This window comes from Arachis stenosperma, chromosome 4 (genome assembly GCF_014773155.1).
Source record: "Arachis stenosperma cultivar V10309 chromosome 4, arast.V10309.gnm1.PFL2, whole genome shotgun sequence".
NCBI lineage: Eukaryota > Viridiplantae > Streptophyta > Magnoliopsida > Fabales > Fabaceae > Arachis > Arachis stenosperma.
The window spans coordinates 37652604-37671815 of record NC_080380.1 but is presented as its reverse complement, the minus strand read 5'-3'; the positions used below and the strand labels follow the sequence as shown (position 1 = coordinate 37671815).

Sequence of the window (19212 nt, the reverse complement as noted above, 5' to 3'; positions counted from 1 at the left end):
ATAGTTCATATTTTATTCGAAGAATGACGACGTAACTTGGCGTTGAACGCCAAGTACATGCTGCTGTCTGGAGTTAAACGCCAGAAAAACGTCATGATCCGGAGTTGAACGCCCAAAACACGTCATAACTCGGAGTTCAACTCCAAGAGAAGCCTCAGCTCGTGGATTGATCAAGCTCAGCCCAAGCATACACCAAGTGGGCCCCGGAAGTGGATTTATGCATCAATTACTTACTCATGTAAACCCTAGGAGCTAGTTTATTATAAATAGGATGATTTAATGTATCAGACATCTTTGGTCTCAGTTTTGTTTTAATCTTCATCCTAAGAGGCTATTGATCACGTTTTAGGGGGCTGGCCATTCGGCCATGCCTGAACCTTTTACTTATGTATTTTCAACGGTGGAGTTTCTGCACACCATAGATTAAGGGTGTGGAGCTCTGCTGTACCTCAAGTATTAATGAAGTTCTATTTTCTTCTATTCAAATCTCTCTTATTCTTATTCCAAGATATTCATTCGCACCCAAGAACATGATGAATGTGATGATTAGATAACCCTCATTATCATTCTCATTTATGAACGCACGTGATTGACAACCACTTCCGTTCTACATGCAACCGAGCTTGAATGTGTATCTCTTAGATTCCCCAATAGAATCTTCGTGGTATAAGCTAGATAGATGGCGGCATTTATGAGGATCCGGAAAGTCTCACCTTGTCTGTGGTATTTCGAGTAGGATCCTGGGAATCCGGAAAGTCTAACCTTGTCTGTGGTATTCCGAGTAGGATTCCGGTAATGAATGACTGTGATGTGCTTCAGACTTGCAAGTGCTGGGCGTTAGTGACAGACGCAAAAGAATCAAGGGATTCTATTCCAGTAGGCGCAGGAACCAACCAGTGATTAGCCGTGCTGTGACAGAGTGCGTGAGCGTAGTTTTCACTGCGAGGATGGGATGTAGCCATCAACCATGGGTGATGCCTCCAGACGATTAGCCATGCGAGTGACAGCCGCAGAGGACCATTTTCCCGAGAGGATTGAAAGTAGCCACCGCTGATGGTGAACCCCTATACACAGCTTACCATGGAAAGGAGTAAGAAAGATTGAGTTGAAGCAGTAGAAAAGCAGGCGTCCTTGAGCCATGCAGCATCTTCATATACTTAACTGAAATTCCTACCAATAAATCTACATAAGTATTCTATCCCTTTTATTATTTTTATTTTATTATGTCTATTTTCGAACCCATAAACCGATTTTAATCTGCCTGACTGAGATTTACAAGGTGACCATAGCTTGCTTCATACCAACAATCTCTGTGGGATCGACCCTTACTCACGTAAGGTTTATTACTTGGACGACCCAGTACACTTGCTGGTTAGTTGAACGGAGTTGTGAATTTAACCAGTGCCATTAGAAGCCTTCATCTCAAAATAGTTAGAACATGGATCACAATTTCGTCCACCAGCTATAGAAAGAAACTCTTCCTAATCTAAAATACTTTTATGTCTTTGGATGTAAATATTTTGTTTCAAATACAAAAAAAAAACTTAAAAAATTTAATCCAAAATCATATGAATATAATTATTTTGTAGGATACTCAACTACTAGCAAAGCCTATAGAGTATACCTTAAAGAACATAGGATCATTGAAGAGACCATAAATATTACTTTATGTGAATCTAACTCAATTTCAAGTGTTGTAGAAGATAATGATGCATGAAATCAAGCTGAACAGAACCTAAGTGGAACCCATGTTCAAGACAAATTAGAATCCTTGTAAAAAGTCTCTGACTCTGATTTTACAGACCAAATTGTAGGAGATAAATCTGTTTTATCTCCCACCAAAGTAGAAGATCATGCAAATCTCAACAATTTTGAACCAAATCAGACCAGATCTGCTCTTGCATCACCCAATTTTGAAAACAAAAACCTTTCAAACCATATTTTTAAACTTTCAAAAGCTCTTTCTGGTTTGAACAAGCTTCTAGAGCTTGGTATGAAAAACTTAGCTCTTTCTTATTAAAAAATGATTTTCAAAGAGTTACCACGGATACAACTCTTTTCATTAAAGAATCTAATGATCATTTCATTCTAGTTCAAATTTATGTAGATGATATTGTATTTGACTCAGATAATGAAGCCTTGTGTGCTGATTTTGAAAATTTAATGACTAGTGAGTTTGAAATGAGTATAATGGGAGAACTTACATTTTCCCTTAGACTCTAAATCAAAGAAACTCCTAGTGGCATTTTTGTGCACCAAGGTAAATATGCCAAAGAGTTGGTTAAGAAATTTAGTTTAGAAAATTCCAAACCAATGAGCACACTAATGCATCCAAACTCAAAATTTGAAAAGGATGAAAATGGCAAAGATGTGGATGAAATAAGGTATACAAGAATGATCGGATCTCTTATGTATCTAACATCCTCTAGACCGGACATAGTCCAAAGTGTTGGAGTTTGCTTTAGGTTTTAATCACACCGAAAAGAATCACATCTTTCAGCCATGAAAAGAATCATTAGATATATAAATGGCATTTCTGATTTTGGTTTTTGGTATCCTAATTTGATGAGTTTTGTATAGTGAGTTATTGCAATGCAGATTTTTCTGGTGACCGAGTTGATCGAAGGAGTACTTCAGGGATTTGTTGTTTTCTAGGATAGTCACTAAACATGTGTTCTAGTAAGAAACAAGCTACTGTAACATTGTCTACAGCTGAGGCTGAATACATGGCCACTTCCTCTTGTAGTTCACAATTATTGTGGCTTAAAACCCAACTTGTAGATTACAAATTGCAAGTCAATAATATTCTCTTAATGTGTGATAATATGAGTGCAATAAAGATTTCTAAAAACCATATTTTACACTCTAGAACCAAGCACATTGAAGTTATATTTCACTCTATTAGAAAATATGTGACATTCGATTTGTAAAATTTGATTATCAACTTGCTGATATATTTACAAAACCATTGTCTGAAGACAGATTTTTCAAATTAAGAACTACCTTGGGTATTGTTTGTGCTAAATTCCTGAATTAATTTGATGATGAAGCTCTCTATTTGTTTTTGTCTCTTAGGTCGACAGGAGATAAAACTAGAGAGATGATGAATCCTTCTAGGTTTTCTTAGTATAAGGCTGAGTGTTGGTACTTTTAAATTAATATGGGTCAAAGTTGAATCTTGTTGGTGGTCCTTTGTGTTTCCTTAACACCACTATTGGGCCCAAAAAGTGATGTTCTATTCTATGAAGTAGGCCTCATTGTTTTTAATCATAATACTGCTAAAGACACGATTATGGAAGAAGAACATGATGAAGGCATCCCTCCTCCATCATTTGCTAGTACATCTTCATTCAACAAGTACTTGGTAAATGGCATTGTGAAAGATGTATTGCAAGAGTTTGTGAGTCTGACAAAGTACATGATCAACTCAAGTCAACAAGCTAGGAGACTTGTAATTCAAAATGAAAATTCTTTGAGGAAATCTCAAAGACGAGTTGAAGTACTTTTAAAGTACATTGAATCCTTGGAAGATGACCAAATAATGTCCGAACAAGAAGAAGATATCTTGGGAACCAAGGATGAGAAATCTGATATCTAAGTTTTTTATCTCTGTTGCCGATCATGTAAACTGCTCTCTGATGTTTAAATTATGATACTTTGATACTTTTTAGTTTGTTTTGGTTTACTGTAATAGTGATTTTTAGATATTTAACTCTGAACTATTTGCACTAATACATTTCTTGAGAAACTAACTAACTTTTGTGTAGGAAATACTACCTCTCCTTGATAACAAAAGGGGAAGTAAGTATGAAAAAAATGAATTGTTGGTTAGTTGGTGTCCTGCAATTTTGTTTTAGCAGTAATGATTCTGTTAGTAATGATCAAAATTGATGAAATGCTTTGTTTTTTATCATTGTTCAGACTGAGATATTAGTTTTATGATTGTTGGATGCTTAATGATGATTTTTTGAGAGCCTTATTAATATTTTCTGAAAAATGATTTATCATGTTAGTTCATTTTCCTTTAATGGTATATAAAATTGTTGGTAAAGTTATTTTTTGGATGTTTGGCATTATCTGTGAGTATATTTTTTTTTGCATGGTCATTTTCAAGGGGAGCCAAAAGAATGAAAGAAATGGGGAGTTTAATTTAAAGATTGTATCATCAAAGAGAAGTTCATTAAACTCTTCTCGTTTCTTTTATTTATTAGTTTATTTTATAATGTTTGTCATCAAGGGGGAGATTGTTGAGTTTGAAGAAACAATAATAATAATTTGATGATGATCGTGCATTATAACATTGGACAAAAAAGCTAAAAGTAGTGTGAATAATTTTGTTTGGCTAGTGTGTAGGAAATATTTAAAAAGAAGAGCAATAGGCATAGCCCAATGGTGGTCCAGGCCCATGATCAAAGCATTCAGCTCATTCACTCACTAATAGCCCAAGGAATAGTTGCATATTATTATCCAAGATGAAGAGAAGAAAATTCATTCTCTTCTAAACCAAAGTTAGTGACTGAACTCATTCTCTTTCTTTTCTCTTTTCTAACCCACATGAATCAGTTCCAAAAAGCAAGCAAGAAAAAGAAAGTCTGATTAGGGTTTAAATCAAGAAGAAAAAGTGGATTACTAAAATCAAGAAACAAAAGAAAAAAAGAAGAAAGTCAAAGGCTAGGGTTCAAAAGCAAAGATCAAATCTGGAGGTGAATCCGAAAATTATTTCCTTCTTTATGCTTCATTTATTGCTTGTTGAAAATACTTTCCTCCTACATGCACAAAATGAGAAACTTGAAGAAAATAGAGTTTATGAAGCTCTGTTACAAATCAAGGATCAAGAACAAAACTTGGAGCCAAAGAATTGATGAATGGCTCAGATCTTTAAAAAAAATTTAAAAAAATAATAAAGAGAAGCAGCTAGGTAAGAATGCATGTTTGCTTTATTCACTGCTGCTGTCCCATCTCTTCTCGGCATTGCTGCTGATATATTTGGGAAAGAAGAAGTCAATTGTTCAAGCCAATTTCAAGCTTTGAAGGCTTTACTCCTATTAAAGAGGTAAACGGCCAGAGATTGAAGTAAAGAGTGAGCACACAAGTTTGGATCTTCATATCTTTCAAGCTATCCCTTCTTCTCCTTCTTGAGTTTACATTAAATTTTTTTGCTCTCAGTGCTCATCTTCCTTTGTTTCTTTTTAATGGAAAAAAGGCTATAAGGGAGGAATCAGAAAAAAGTCATTGAGAAAAAAGACAAAGAGAGTTACAAGAAAAAGTCAGAAAATTATGAAAAAAATTTCTTGTATGTTTTTCTGTTTTATACACATAATCCTGAGGGTATTCTCTTGCTAAGTTGGGTGAGCACTTAGTGGTTGCAAGTCTAGGGAGTGAACCTAGCCAAAATCTAACTTGGATGGAAGATGGATTTGTCCCAGTCTCCCATATAGAATTGGGTTGAGTTCTAAGAAAATTAGTGTTTGTATTCTTGTGAAAGATAGTAAAACTTCTATCGCTATTGTGGGAGAGACTGGATGTAGGCACATTGCACATGGTGGTTGAATTAGAATACATGACTGTGTGATTCTCTTTTCTCTACTTTTTTCTGTTTTACTTTGATATGAAACAAAATAAAAATGTCTCATATATTATCTATCTCTGAAAATTCACAGCTATCCAAAAGTAAAGAGTTCCTCTGTTCTTGATCACATCGTAAAAAGACAAAATAAAATTGTCTCCTGATACTTCAACTTGACATACCAAACAACAACTAAGTTCCTATTCTAGTCAGAAGCAAAAGCATAAGAAGTTCAAAAAGGAGACCAATGATTCAACTCTCGTTTCTCTAGGCCATTTATAAATTTTCATTATTATTATTATTATTATTATTATTATTATTATTAAAACTTTACAAAAGAGGAGGTGAGAATTACGAGAATTTTTTTAAATACAATTCTTTTTTATTTATTCTATTTTTTCTCACACACACACACACACACACACACACACACACACACACACACACACACACACACACACACACACACACACACACACACACACACACACACACACACACACACACACACACACACACACACACACACACACAGAGTACAAGCCATGTGATTTACTTTAATTTATTTTTTAAAATAAAGATGATTTTTTATTATAAAATTTTGTTTTTATTTTTGTATTATATTTTAAATTTTGTTATTGTCCCAAAATAGTTTGTTATAATAAAAAATTAATCATATACAATATGCCAAATTTAGTATTTACAATAATATCTAAACTTTTAAAGTATTAAAAATATGAAAAGGTATTTAAAATAAAATATAACAAATTTAAAATGTTAATAACTTTTTAATTATAAAAACTATTTATATTTAATTTTAATGAGTCCAAACATTCCAGTTAGGCAAATTTATAAGTTGAGGAATATTAGGGGCCATCCGAATTTATTATTTTTGGCCATTAGCTAGTCATCAATATTTAAAAGTATGAGAGAAAGTATGTTGTTAAATTACTAGACTAAAAATATAGACTAAATGAATTGAATTGATGACTACGTGATGGCCAAAAACAATAAATTTCAATGGCCCTAGTCTATTTATAAGTTTGGATTTATCCTATTAAAAAATTCAAACTTTTAACATAATTTGGACTTAGACCTATTTTGATGAGCCAGGAAGGCAAGGCTGAACATAGACCTGTAGCCTTGATAAGTGATGAGCAGATATTTTATACGCTTTTCGGGGGTAATTTTATGTAGATTTTAGTATGTTTTAGTTAGTTTCTAATAGATTTTTATTAGTTTTTAGGAAAAAATCATATTTCTGGACTTTACTATGAGTTTGTGTGTTTTTCTGTGGTTTCAGGTATTTTTTGGCTGAAATTGAAGGAGCTAAGCAAAAATCTGATTTAGGCTGAAAAAGGACTGCTGATGCTGTTGGATTCTGACCTCTCTGCACTCGGAATAGAATTTTTGGAGCTACAGGAGTCCAATTGGCGCGCTCTTAAGTGGGTTAGAAAGTAGACATCCAGAGCTTTCCAGCAATATATAATAGTCCATACTTTGCGCGAAAATAGACAATGTAAACTGGCGTTCAACACCAGTTCCATGTTGTAGTCTGGCATTCAGCGCTAGAAACAGGTTACAAGTTGGAGTTCAGCGCCAGAAACAGGTTACAACCTGGCGTTCAACTCCAAAAACAGCCCAGGCACGTGAGAAGCTTAAGTCTCAGCCCCAGCACACACCAAGTGGGCCCTAGAAGTGGATTTCTGCACTATCCATCTTAGTTTACTCATTTTCTGTAAACCTAGGTTACTAGTTTAGTATTTAAACAACTTTTAGAGACTTATTTTGTATCTCATGACATTTTTAGATCTGAATTTTATACTCTTTGATGGCATGAGTCTCTAAACTCCATTGTTGGGGGTGAGGAGCTCTGCAGCGTCTCGATGAATTAATGCAATTATTTCTGTTTTCCATTCAAACATGCTTGTTCCTATCTAAGATGTTCATTCGCGCTTCACTATGAAGAAGGTGATGATCCGTGACACTCATCACCTTCTTCAATCCATGAACGTGTGCCTGACAACCACCTCCGTTCTACATTAGATTGAGTGAGTATCTCTTAGATTCCTTAATCAGAATCTTCGTGGTATAAGCTAGAATTGTTGGCGGCATTCATGAGGATCCGAAAAGTCTAAACCTTGTCTGTGGTATTCCGAGTAGGATTCAAGGATTGAATGGCTGTGACGAGCTTCAAACTCGCGAGTGTTGGGCGTAGTGACAGGCCCAAAAGGATCAATGGATCTTATTCCGACATGATCGAGAACCAACAGATGATTAGCCGTGCTGTGACAGAGCATTTGGACCATTTTCACTGAGAGGATGGGAAGTAGCCATTGACAACGGTGACACCCTACATACAGCTTGCCATGGAAGGGACTTTGCACTTTTGAAAGTGAGGAAGCACTATGTTACAGGAATTCAGAAGAGAAAGCATCTCCAAAACTTCAACATATTCTCCATTATTGCATAATAAGTATTTCGAATTTTTCAACATTAATTACAATTTTTATTCCAATTTCGTATTACGTAATACATGTCCCCTTGTTCATTTGCAAGTCAACTGATAATCACAATTGGTATCCTGACTAAGAATAATAAGATAACCATAGCTTGCTTCAAACCAACAATCTCCGTGGGATTCGACCCTTACTCACGTAAGGTATTACTTGGACGACCCAGTGCACTTGCTGGTTAGTTGTGCGGAATTACATAGTGTGAAGTAATTTTTGTGCACCAATAAGCTGACCTATTTTCGCCTCTAGTATATTATATGACAATTTTAATATGGTGAAAACTCATATCCAGTTGTCTTTTTTTGAAGTTGATAGTGGAAACTCGTTAGATAATTTGACATGTTTAAGTAAATGACCATCTAATGATTTTCAAGTATCAACTTCAAATGAAAATAACTCCATGTGAGTTTCTATATTTTAATATATATTTTTCAAATATAATGCTAAGATTAGGTGCTAAGGATAACTAAGATAAGTTCTTGAACTTTTTTGGAAACTAATCTATGGACCGATCGCCATCGATTGCTCTATTATAATAAATTAGAATTACAAAATGTTATTTAAAGGCATGATATCATTCTTTTTGTACCAAGGCCTTCTTCAATAGTGATAAAAAATTTCATTTCCGCATAGAATTTGCCAAAAGAATTTAAAGTCAGCATGAAGAAATCAGGGATAACAGTTATTAGAATAAAATAACCATTGAAAAAGCAACTATTCAGATATCAAATGCTTAGCGAAACTATCCTGTAATATCATTGTTTACGTAATAAAATTTCATCAATCTTGCAAAATTGTCAATATCTTTCATATGTCAATACAATATTGACCTAGATCCCCTGCACAAAAATTGCATCTTTATCCACATAATTAATTACATCATTCATATTTTCATCCATTGTATGTCTTTGATCTCACTTAGTGTTTTTTACCAATTTAAAACTAATGCTATTTGCAATTAACCGTGAATTTAGTTAATTACCCACTAAAATAGTAGTTGGTGCACGAAATTGTGATCACACTTTTCACAACTCCGCTCAACTAACTAGCAAGTGCACTGGGTCGTCCAAGTAATACCTTACGTGAGTAAGGGTCAATCCCACGGAGATTGACGACTTGAAGCAAGCTATGGTCATCTTGTAAATCTCAGTCAGGTGGATTCAAAGGGTTATGAGATATTGATAATTAAAAGATAAATAAAACGGAAAATAACAAAGAGATACTTATGTAATTCATTGGTGGGAATTTCAGATAAGCGTTTGGAGATGCTTTGTTGCTTCTGAACCTCTGCTTTCCTATTGTCTTCATCCAACCATGCGCACTCCCTTCCATGGCAAGCTGTATGATCCTCTCAGTGAAAATGGTCCGGCTACGGTCTCTGTACAGCTAATCAACTGTCGAATTTCTCGTCTCAGATGAAAAATACTAGACACAGCTATCACAGGGCTAATCATCTATCGGTTCTCACTTGTGTCGGAATAAGATCCATTGATCCTTTTGCACACTATCACTGCGCCCAACATTCACGAGTTTGAAGCTCCTCACAGTCATCCCTTTCAAGATCCTACTCAAAATACCACAGACAAGGTATAGACTTTCTAGATCTCAGAAATGCTGTCTATTAATTCTAGCCTGCACCACGAAGATCCTAATCACGGGTTCGGATGCTTTAATGTCAGGAGAGATGATGGATAATTTTGGAAACGAATTCCAAAACACCTAAAACTCACCGGCAAGTATACTGGGTCGCATCAAGTAGTAAAACTCACTTAGAGTGAGGTCGATCCCACGAGGATTGATGGATCAAGCAACTTTAGTGGGTGATTAGTTTAGTCAAGCTAACATTGGTGAATTGTGTGAAATGTATCCAACAGAAAGTAAATAGCAATGAAAATTAAAGTGCAGAAAGTAAAATGACTGAAACTTAAAGAGCAAGAAAAGTAAATTAGCAAAATCTTAATTGACAAGAAAGGTAAATTGCATGAAAAGTAAAGGGGCTGGGGTGTTGGAAATTAAAGAGAACAATAGATCAAACAACTAGAAATTTAAATTGCAGGAAGAATAAATTGGGATCAATGTAAACAGAGAAGTGAAATTGCAGTGAATAAGAACTTAGAGCAATTGCAGGAATTGTAAATTGCAGAAAATTTAAATGAGATTTGCAGCAAGCTTAATGTAAACTGAATTGAGGAACTAAACAGAAAGTAAAATGCAGCTCAATTGCAAAATCTAAATGAGAGGTTGAAGATCTCAGGAGCTCAATGAGACTAGAAAACAAGTCTAGATCTCAATCCCTTCCTTGATCCAACAGCAAACAGATTGAAGAAGAAATAGAGATGAAAGCAGTAAAGAGAGCTTTGATTCAAATCACAATTCACTGAAATTGTGCAGACAAGCAAACAGAGAGAATTCTCAAGGTGAGATTGAAACAGAATTTCTTCAATTCTCAACCCAAGATTCAAAACCAAATTGAAAACTAAAAGAGAGAGCTCTCTAATCCTAATGCTCCCTAGTGGAGCCAGCCTCCACAATAAAATGAAACAGATGCCTATTTATAGGCATGTTTACAAAATGAAAATGAAATTCAAAACAAATTACAACTAAAATGAAATTTCTATTCTAACTATCTCTTGTGCCTTTGAGTGGTGTCAATTGGGCCCTTGTTTGCTTTGGAGTGGAATTGGGTTGAAGATGGATCTGGATGGTTGCTCTTGGACTTGGGAAGAAATCCGCTTGTGAACCGGGCCATGAACCATTAAAGCTTGAGTCAAAGTTTGAGGCAAACTTTGGCTCAAGCTTTTCATATCAGCTAGCCTCTCTTTGCTGTCATCCACGTTTGAGCCAAAGTTTGAGGTCAAACTTTGAGCCAAACGTGGATCCCCCTTGAATGCTTCTTGGCCAACGTTTGCCTAAAAGCTTGAGGCAAACGTTGGCGCAAGCTTTTGCTCCCCTAGGTGTGTTTGTTGTGGCGCCAACGTTTGCCTAAAAGCTTGAGGGCAAACGTTGGCGCAAGCTTTTGCTCTCCTGGGTGTTTCTTGCAACGTTACATGCCTGCTTGTGTTTACTTTAATAAAGCTTAATGCATTAACATTAAAGCACTTATTTGCAATGTATGGCTTTAATTAATAATTCTTTAGTGCATTATCGTTAATTGCATTAGAAATTAAAGTTTGCATGCTTTCATTGGTTTATTAATTACTAATGCCAATGCTTTCATTTAATGAATATGGCATAATACTAACGTGATTAAGCCCAGGTAGCATGCATTCATTTTCATTGGCATTAGTAATTAAGTTTCATGCATGTATAAGCATTAATAATCATATGCATGCATGCTTTAGCTATTGATTCATGATAATGCATGCATGAACATTAATGCATGATAATAAGGCCCAGGCTTCATGGTCATGGGCCACGCTTTTAAAAGCGTGGCCTAAGGTTCCAAAGTGTGCTCCAACTTCAAAGTGTGACCCAAAATTCCTCTTTTCTTCCTTTAAGCTTATTTTGTGCTATTTTGCTTCTTTTTCAACTTATTTCCTGCAAAATTTATAAAATCAAAAGATCAAGGAAATATATCATTTGAGCACAAAAGAATGCAATATTTAAGCACTAATTATCAATTACTTGTATGAAAAAGCATAGAAAAACATGACATGGTGACATGTCATCACAACACCAAACTTAAACCTTGCTTGTCCCCAAGCAAGAAAAGAATCATGCAATAAAGATTGACAATCCAAGGTAAGAATAATAGCAACTCAATGTTCATGGTTAGCTAGTTTTCTAAGCATGCTACAATCACAAAAGAGATGTAAATGATTGATACTTCCATCTAGCTCAATTTATGAAATCTTTTTCTTATATTTCTTCCTTGAAGCAAACTTTTAATTTTCTTATTAGCTTCTCCTTTTGGGTGCTTTGCCCCATGAGTTGATAACAAAGCTACGACTTCTAAATGCTTTGTTTTCAAGTATTACCACTTGATACATAAGCACCACAAGCATTTGATTAGAGGACTTCATTAAGCTCATTTTTCTTTTCTTTTCTTGACTCTCTAATCATTGATGCTCAGAGCCTTGAGCTTTGAGGGAGTGCTTTTGCACTTTGAGCCTAACCTTGACTTCTAAGTGTTTTGTTTTCAAGCATTTGGCTTGATACATAAACACCACAAGCACTTAACAAATAAATTGCCATTGGTACTCAGAGCCTTCAGCTTTCTCATTCTTTCCCTTTTTCTTTTCTTGCTTTAATTGTATTTACCTCTTCAAGGTTTTCATGATTTTCAAAAGATTTCACAAAATGTCTTAGATGAAAACTTCAATTAAATAAAATCCAAAGCAATCACAACTAGAAAATGGATTAATACAGACAGATTTACAGACGGATTTAGTCTTTATTACAGACAGATTTTTTGTTACCGACGAAATTACCGACGGATTTTGTCCCTCTGTAAAAGCCCCGTCGGAAATTATTTACCGACGAATTTTTTTCCGTCGAAAAATTACAGACGGATTTTTACCAGTTACCAACAGATTTTCTCTCTGTAAATTTTCTATCCATTTCCCAAAGGCGACAAACTTTCCGACGGATTTTTCGACGGATTTTCCGTCTGTAATTACAGACAGATTTTTCGACGGATTTTCCGTCTGTAATTTGAACCTTGGAAAATCATCTCACACTATGATTACAGACAGAAAATCCGTCTATAAATCCGTCGGTAAAGTAAAATAGAAATTTTTTTATTTTTCCATTGCAAAATGAATACTTTAGGTTTATTTTTTAAATTTCCTCCATCAAAGACACTATAAATTGAAAAAAAAAGAGACCAAAAATCATATAGATAAACATAATATTCATTACATGATACCTATAAAATTGGATGTTATTTTTCAACATCATTGGCCAATATCTCACTATCTCAATAAAAAGATACCCAAAAAAATAAACCATTGACAGAACTATAACTATTTACATTACTCATTGACACTACTAGTTCCTTCATTTTCAACAATTTAAACAAACAAGGTTTTATATTGATCCTATTCCTTTTAGATTGCATGATGGTGACTTGCTCAGAGCCATTGACAAATACACCTCCTGGATCTCCTTGTGGTTGTGTGTAGCCACTTAGCTTCAAGTTAAACTCCACATCAGCATTGCAATATACAAGTTCTTCCATTTGGTTTTCAAGTTAGCTGAGGAAATTGCAGCCAGTCTTTTGTTGAGTCGCAACCAGGTTCGCATTGTTTAAATTGAAGGGCACAATATAGATTTACCTCAACAAGGACATTTGCCTTCTTTGACTTTAGCTTGGACAAAATAACTTCATCTACTAAGAAATTGCCTTCGCAATCATCTCTGCTCCAATAAATTCCGTGATTCCAACAGTAGCAGCCATGTTTGATGTTTCTTCTCTGCTTTGCTTGCTTGGTTTCTTCAATTTCATCTTTCTTAGAAGTTAGAACCCTGGTTTCATTCAAAACAGTAGAATTCATCTAATGTTCACATGGCATTTGTTAATGAGACTATGTGATATTATAAGTCAGAAGAAGAATGAGGGAACTGGCCTAGAAAACACTTGCTTCTTAGAGTAAAAAACTATATACTCACCAAATGCTTATGCCATGTCATTCCTAAGAGACCATTTCTGTCAGTGAATGCACGTTCAGCCATTATAAGTCTATCATTCACATCTCTCACTTTCATTTGGTACTCTTTCCATATTCTCCAACCTTTACTTGCTTCTATTTCCTGAACAAAAAGAAAAACAAAAGAAAAGAAAACACTTTATTATATGATAGTTGTTATTTTAAGAACTTGTGTTTGTTTTAAGTTTAAACTTGGCCAAATGATACCTTTCTCTGGCCATTTATCTTGATTGCTGCTTTCTCAAGCTCCTTGATTGACTTCAATATAGGAGACAAATTCATGTCTTTATTTGAAATCTCATCTTCCAATTTCTTCACATTAAGCTGTGATTCAAACATTTTGGTTTCATGAATTAAGTATATGTAGCAAAAGTAATATAGAAAAAAAATAAATGTAAAAGAAGTTAACATAGCTTCAATAATGTAGAAATTATATTATAAAATATAATAGAGAAGGAGATATAGATACAAAAATTGAATATGTAACTCTACTGCAAGAATAATTGAATATGTAACTCTACTGCAAAATGAAGCTTCAGATCTTCTTCTGAATATCTAATTTCTTAGTCAACAATTACTCTCATAATTATCCTAATTGCATATTATCACAATAATTGAAGCTTGTGGCCCACCGAGTTCCTCTTTTTATATTATATTATATATCTACAACCCATTTCTTTCTTTAATCTTTATTAAAAAGGAGGTTGAATAAGTCATTGTAATTATCAAAATCCTGACTAATGTTATGCAGTACCATTTATTTTATTTGATTTTTCACGCATTGATTTGGCGTATTTGGACCTGCCTTTTCTATAGTTTATCCATAGCACTAACAAAAAGACAAAAGCAAATAAGAACGAATGCTTTATTTAGAATTAAATATTATCCTTGTCTTTATCTTTGGGACACTGCCTAATCTAACTTAAGCACCAGAAAGCAACTAACTAGGGAATCTTGTAAAGAAAAGAAAACAAAATTTATCAAGAATATTATGCATTCTAGACAGGGATGACAACAATTTTTTTCCCCATTTGATTACCTTATAAACTGGTCCAAAACCACCTCTTCCTAATAAGTTGTCAGTTGAAAAATTGTTTGCTGCAGAAGTAACCGTATCTATACCAAATAAGGGCAATTCTAGATCTTCCTCATCATGCTGACTATTTATTGCATCTGATTCTCTTTCCTCTTTTATCTTTCCTGCAAAGTATAGTAGCATGCAATGTATAAACAAACTCAGTGTTCTATGCTCCTATAAATTTTGCTCAATCTGAATTTTGGAACTGAAAAATAGATATATGAAGTATAACTACCAATATAACTCTGTTTCTGTTGTAGACTTTTGTTGAACTGCCTTGAAGGCCTTTGAAATTACTCAATAATTAAGAATCAAACAATGAGAATTACTTAACTACCTTTTTTACGAATCTCCCATCTATAAATGATGATGGCCAAGCATAAGATCAAAATTCCAGAGACAACACCCAGATTATAGCAGAGGTAATCTTTTGCTTCTTTTTCTTGAACTTGGGCAATCTTTTTTGTACAATTGCTTCTAAGAAATGTTAAGTTTAAAAAAAAAAGAGGACAAAGTTAGAAATGACAGAAGATGAAATGTTTATACATGTAAAAGGAAAGAAAAGTTTCAAACTGGGTGAGATAGTTTAGTACCTACATCTTTCCCTGCCATCTTTACATAAATATCTTCAGATGCAGTCATCAATTTCATATCCATCAGATTACCAAACCAATATCAATTACATAAATATTTCCAGCATGATCACGCTCAAGATGCTTCACAATGGGGGATTCATCACCCAAAACCTGTCATAACAAGATAAATTCACAAGAACGTTGCTTTGCCAACTTCGCTTCCGCAATCTCCATGATATACTTTGCAGCACTAAAACACTGAGATCCATAACAATTTGCAACAGTCAAAATCAATTTAGAATCTTCAGTTCAAACATTATAGGGCTAAGCAGATAAGGTGATGAATGATGATGATGGTAGTGGGATTGAGGACAACCAAATACCTCATTAGCTTTCTCCTCCGTAGCACAAAGCACAATAGCTCTGGGATGCTTTGAATCCAAACCAACCTCGCCATGTCGCAGCAGCTACACAAGTAAACACATTCTTCAGGTCATATTTCCATTGATTCTTGTCGATTAACAAATTCCATTGAAAACAAACATAGAAGGAACGAAATACTAGAGCTACAACCAAATTTCTCTTCAGGTTTCAGTATCATCAATCATCACAACAAAATAAATTGAAGATGACATCATACATAATTAAAGTTATTTCACTAAACAAAGTGATTCCAAAAGAATAGTGCTTAGAACCCTTGATCATGACAACTAACTCAGGATATTAATTCTCCATATCAATCATACATACGTGATACGTCTAACTTTGAGGGGTTATGCTAGGTAGCAGCGCAACAAATTGCCATGATGCACCAGGACCATCTTTTGGATTTTCAGGTACTTCCTGTTATATAAAGATATTCAAGCAGCAATTATGAATAAAAACTCATTCAACCAAGTTGTAAACTATAAATGTTAATATCTTTATATAACAGGGAGAAAAGAATATTGTTAAGTCCACTGCACAAACATAATCAGCTGGTGCCAATAGCAGAATATTTTTACCTACTCAGGAGCACCTTTGCTGGATCTATGCCAATTTCCATCAGATTCAATGTAAGTTAGAGCAGTCCTCTTGTCTCCAGGATTGAAAGGGAAAAAATGGACCTCCCTAATTCCAGCTCTTGCCTGCAAAATTTACATTAAGATTTAGAAATTCTTACCTTTAAATTCAACATATATTTTTTCCCTTTTAGTTTCTTATATTGAAAAATCAATTTGGGAATATATTTACCTCCTTTGGATCAGCAAGCATACCAACAATTGCGGCATCTATAGCATCTTGATTCTCAGTTCTATATGGAAGACCAAGTTAACATGGACACTAGTCTTCAATCGCTGAGACACTGTGAATCAATAAAAACCTAATCCCCAAAAAATTCAACCAAAATGAAACTAGTCAATGCATTCAGAAACCTTGATTTCACAAACAAGTTTATAAGAACACAAAATAAAGAACTGTAATCGTTACAAGTTCTTATCATAGAATAGGAAATAGAATTAGAGTTAGCGATGGAACATAGGATAATATAATTAGAGTTAGCGATGGAATTTAATGAAAGAAAGCAGCGATGAAAGAGAAAGGATATTAGGGTTACCTGCACAGCTGAGGCAAGATCGAAGAGAGAAACGCAGCAACACACGGAGAAGAGCAAGCACTAGTGGCGAGATCGAAGAGAGAAACGCACATTAGGGTTCGAACGGGAGCGATGCGAGCAAGGCTGACGGAAGGGGTGCGACGGAGAAGAACCGGGAAGGGGTGCGACGGAAGGGAGCGATGCGAGCAAGGCCGATGGAAGTTGAGTGCAATGGAGGTTCGGTGAGACGGCGGTGCAAGGTTGATAGCGCCGCCGATGAAGCATTCAGAGGGGATGAATGTGGAATCGTGAGGGTGTGGTGTGAAATGAAGAGGGATAACTGTGATCCTCAAATGTTTATTCATATTTCCAACGGAAAATTTTAAATTACAGACGGAAAATCCGTCTGTAATAATTTAATTAAACGCAGCATCTTGTCTATTTAATTACAGACGGATTTTCCGTCTGTAATTATTTTCCACGAAAAAAAATTAATTTTTCCGACGAAATTATCGACGGATTCTCTTTTCCGTCTGTAATTTATACTAATTTATTTTTTTTGTTTTTTGACAAAAAATCCCTCTGAAATTCTGTCTGTATTTCCGTGGGATAAAATCCGTCGGAAATATCCGTCTATAATAACTAGTTTTCTAGTAGTGAATTAAGCAACAATCAAACATACTAGCTTTCCAATACTTTTATGCACATGCTAAATTCTTCTTTAATTCCTTGTTTGTTTATGACCATGATACTTTATTGCTTTTGAATTCACAAAACTCAAGTTGGTAATCATAATGGCACAGCACCATGTTGCAATTTAGAAATCAAACTATGTCTTTTCATACACACATGCATACAGAGAAGGTAAAGACAATCATGCAGTTTATAGTGCTTGAAATAAATGAGAGGAAAAGGAACTTTACAACCTTGTAGTTCATCTTCTCTATTGTTGTCATTTTCCTCCCATTCTCCTCCTTCCCATACCAACTCAGAATGCTTGCTCATCCTCAAGCAACTATTAGAACCGTGGCTATGGGGCTAAGATGGATTATGAATGTCTTACACAATGAAATGTTAGTAACACATTTGTTTCAAGCAAGCAAAATTACAGATAACCATGAAGGCACAAGAGACAGAGACATTTTGATTGCATAGATAAGAAGGTGTGCTTAATACATTGCATAAAAGATAAGTGGCACACCAAACTTAGTGTGACACTTTCACTTGGAATTAATGCAAGTATCTTGTAAGAATTGGAACCAAATTTTGTTGCATGGCAACACCAAACTTAGAATGCAATCATATGTCAATTTATTTGAATTAAAACTAAGCAAGTGAAACTGTTATTTGTTAAGTACAATCACCAAGCCAAGAATCTGTCATGAATAAAGCTCTCTTGGTAATGTATTAACAAACACAGTAAATAAGCGAACTAAAATGAAAGCATTTAAAAACAGAAAAATGACTACAGAAAGTAGAATGAAAAAGTGTCAAATTAAAAGAGAAAAATAAAACTGCAAAGGCATTATGATTATGCAAACAAGTGGTGCTGCTGGATGACTTGCATAGAAAATTAAGTGGCACACCAAACTTAGAATCTTAGTGTGACACTTCCATGTAAAGTTGATGCAATCATCCATGAAGATGGAAAACAGTTTGTTGCAGGGCAACACCAAACTTAGAATGTAACCATATGCCAATTTATTGAATTTAAACAAAGCAAAGAAAGAAAACAAAGCAGAGAAGAGAAATTATACCTACTGTTGGCATGTTGTTCTTCACTTTCTTCCTCTTCTTCCAGTTTGTTAAGAGGAATGACCTCAAGGGAGGAGAAGATTCAGCTATTGTCCCCTGTCTTGGTCTCTCTTTAGCAAGCTTTCTTTTGTTAATGACTTGATTGAGCTTGCTTGCTGGATCAGGGGGAGGATTGCTTGTAGTTGACCTCCTCTTGAATGTTGTCCTTGGTAGCTTGGTCACAATCCTCTTCTTGGTGCTTTTGTTAATTGCCTTTACTTCCTTGAGTCCAAGTCTTGGTGGTTGTGTGATTGTTGGAGTGATTTCTTCATCAAGAGCTTTTTGCATTGGTGGTTCCATGAGCTTTTCCTCTTTGCACTTCTCTGCTTTACTTGAGTGTGACTTTTCTTGATTGTCTTCCTCCATTCTTTCTTCATGATTTTCCATTAAATCCTTTGGAGGTGAATCTTCATGTTTCATTGTCACTTCACTCAACTTCTGTGGATATGGAATCCTAGG

At 34.9% G+C, this 19212-nt stretch overlaps 2 long non-coding RNA genes across 2 annotated transcripts; both read right to left on the bottom strand.

Annotated features, from left to right (window-relative positions):
- Positions 1 to 15603: 15603 nt before the first annotated feature.
- On the bottom strand, positions 15604 to 16198 carry LOC130973050 (uncharacterized). Its single transcript, XR_009083995.1, has 3 exons — positions 16134 to 16198; positions 15767 to 15850; positions 15604 to 15641 (listed from the first exon to the last, which is right to left on the bottom strand). It is a non-coding gene; the product is annotated as an uncharacterized LOC130973050 (long non-coding RNA).
- A 169-nt stretch (positions 16199 to 16367) lies between these two features.
- LOC130973397 (uncharacterized) lies at positions 16368 to 17018 on the bottom strand. Its single transcript, XR_009084125.1, has 3 exons — positions 16981 to 17018; positions 16617 to 16746; positions 16368 to 16510 (listed from the first exon to the last, which is right to left on the bottom strand). It is a non-coding gene; the product is annotated as an uncharacterized LOC130973397 (long non-coding RNA).
- Between the last annotated feature and the right edge of the window lie 2194 nt (positions 17019 to 19212).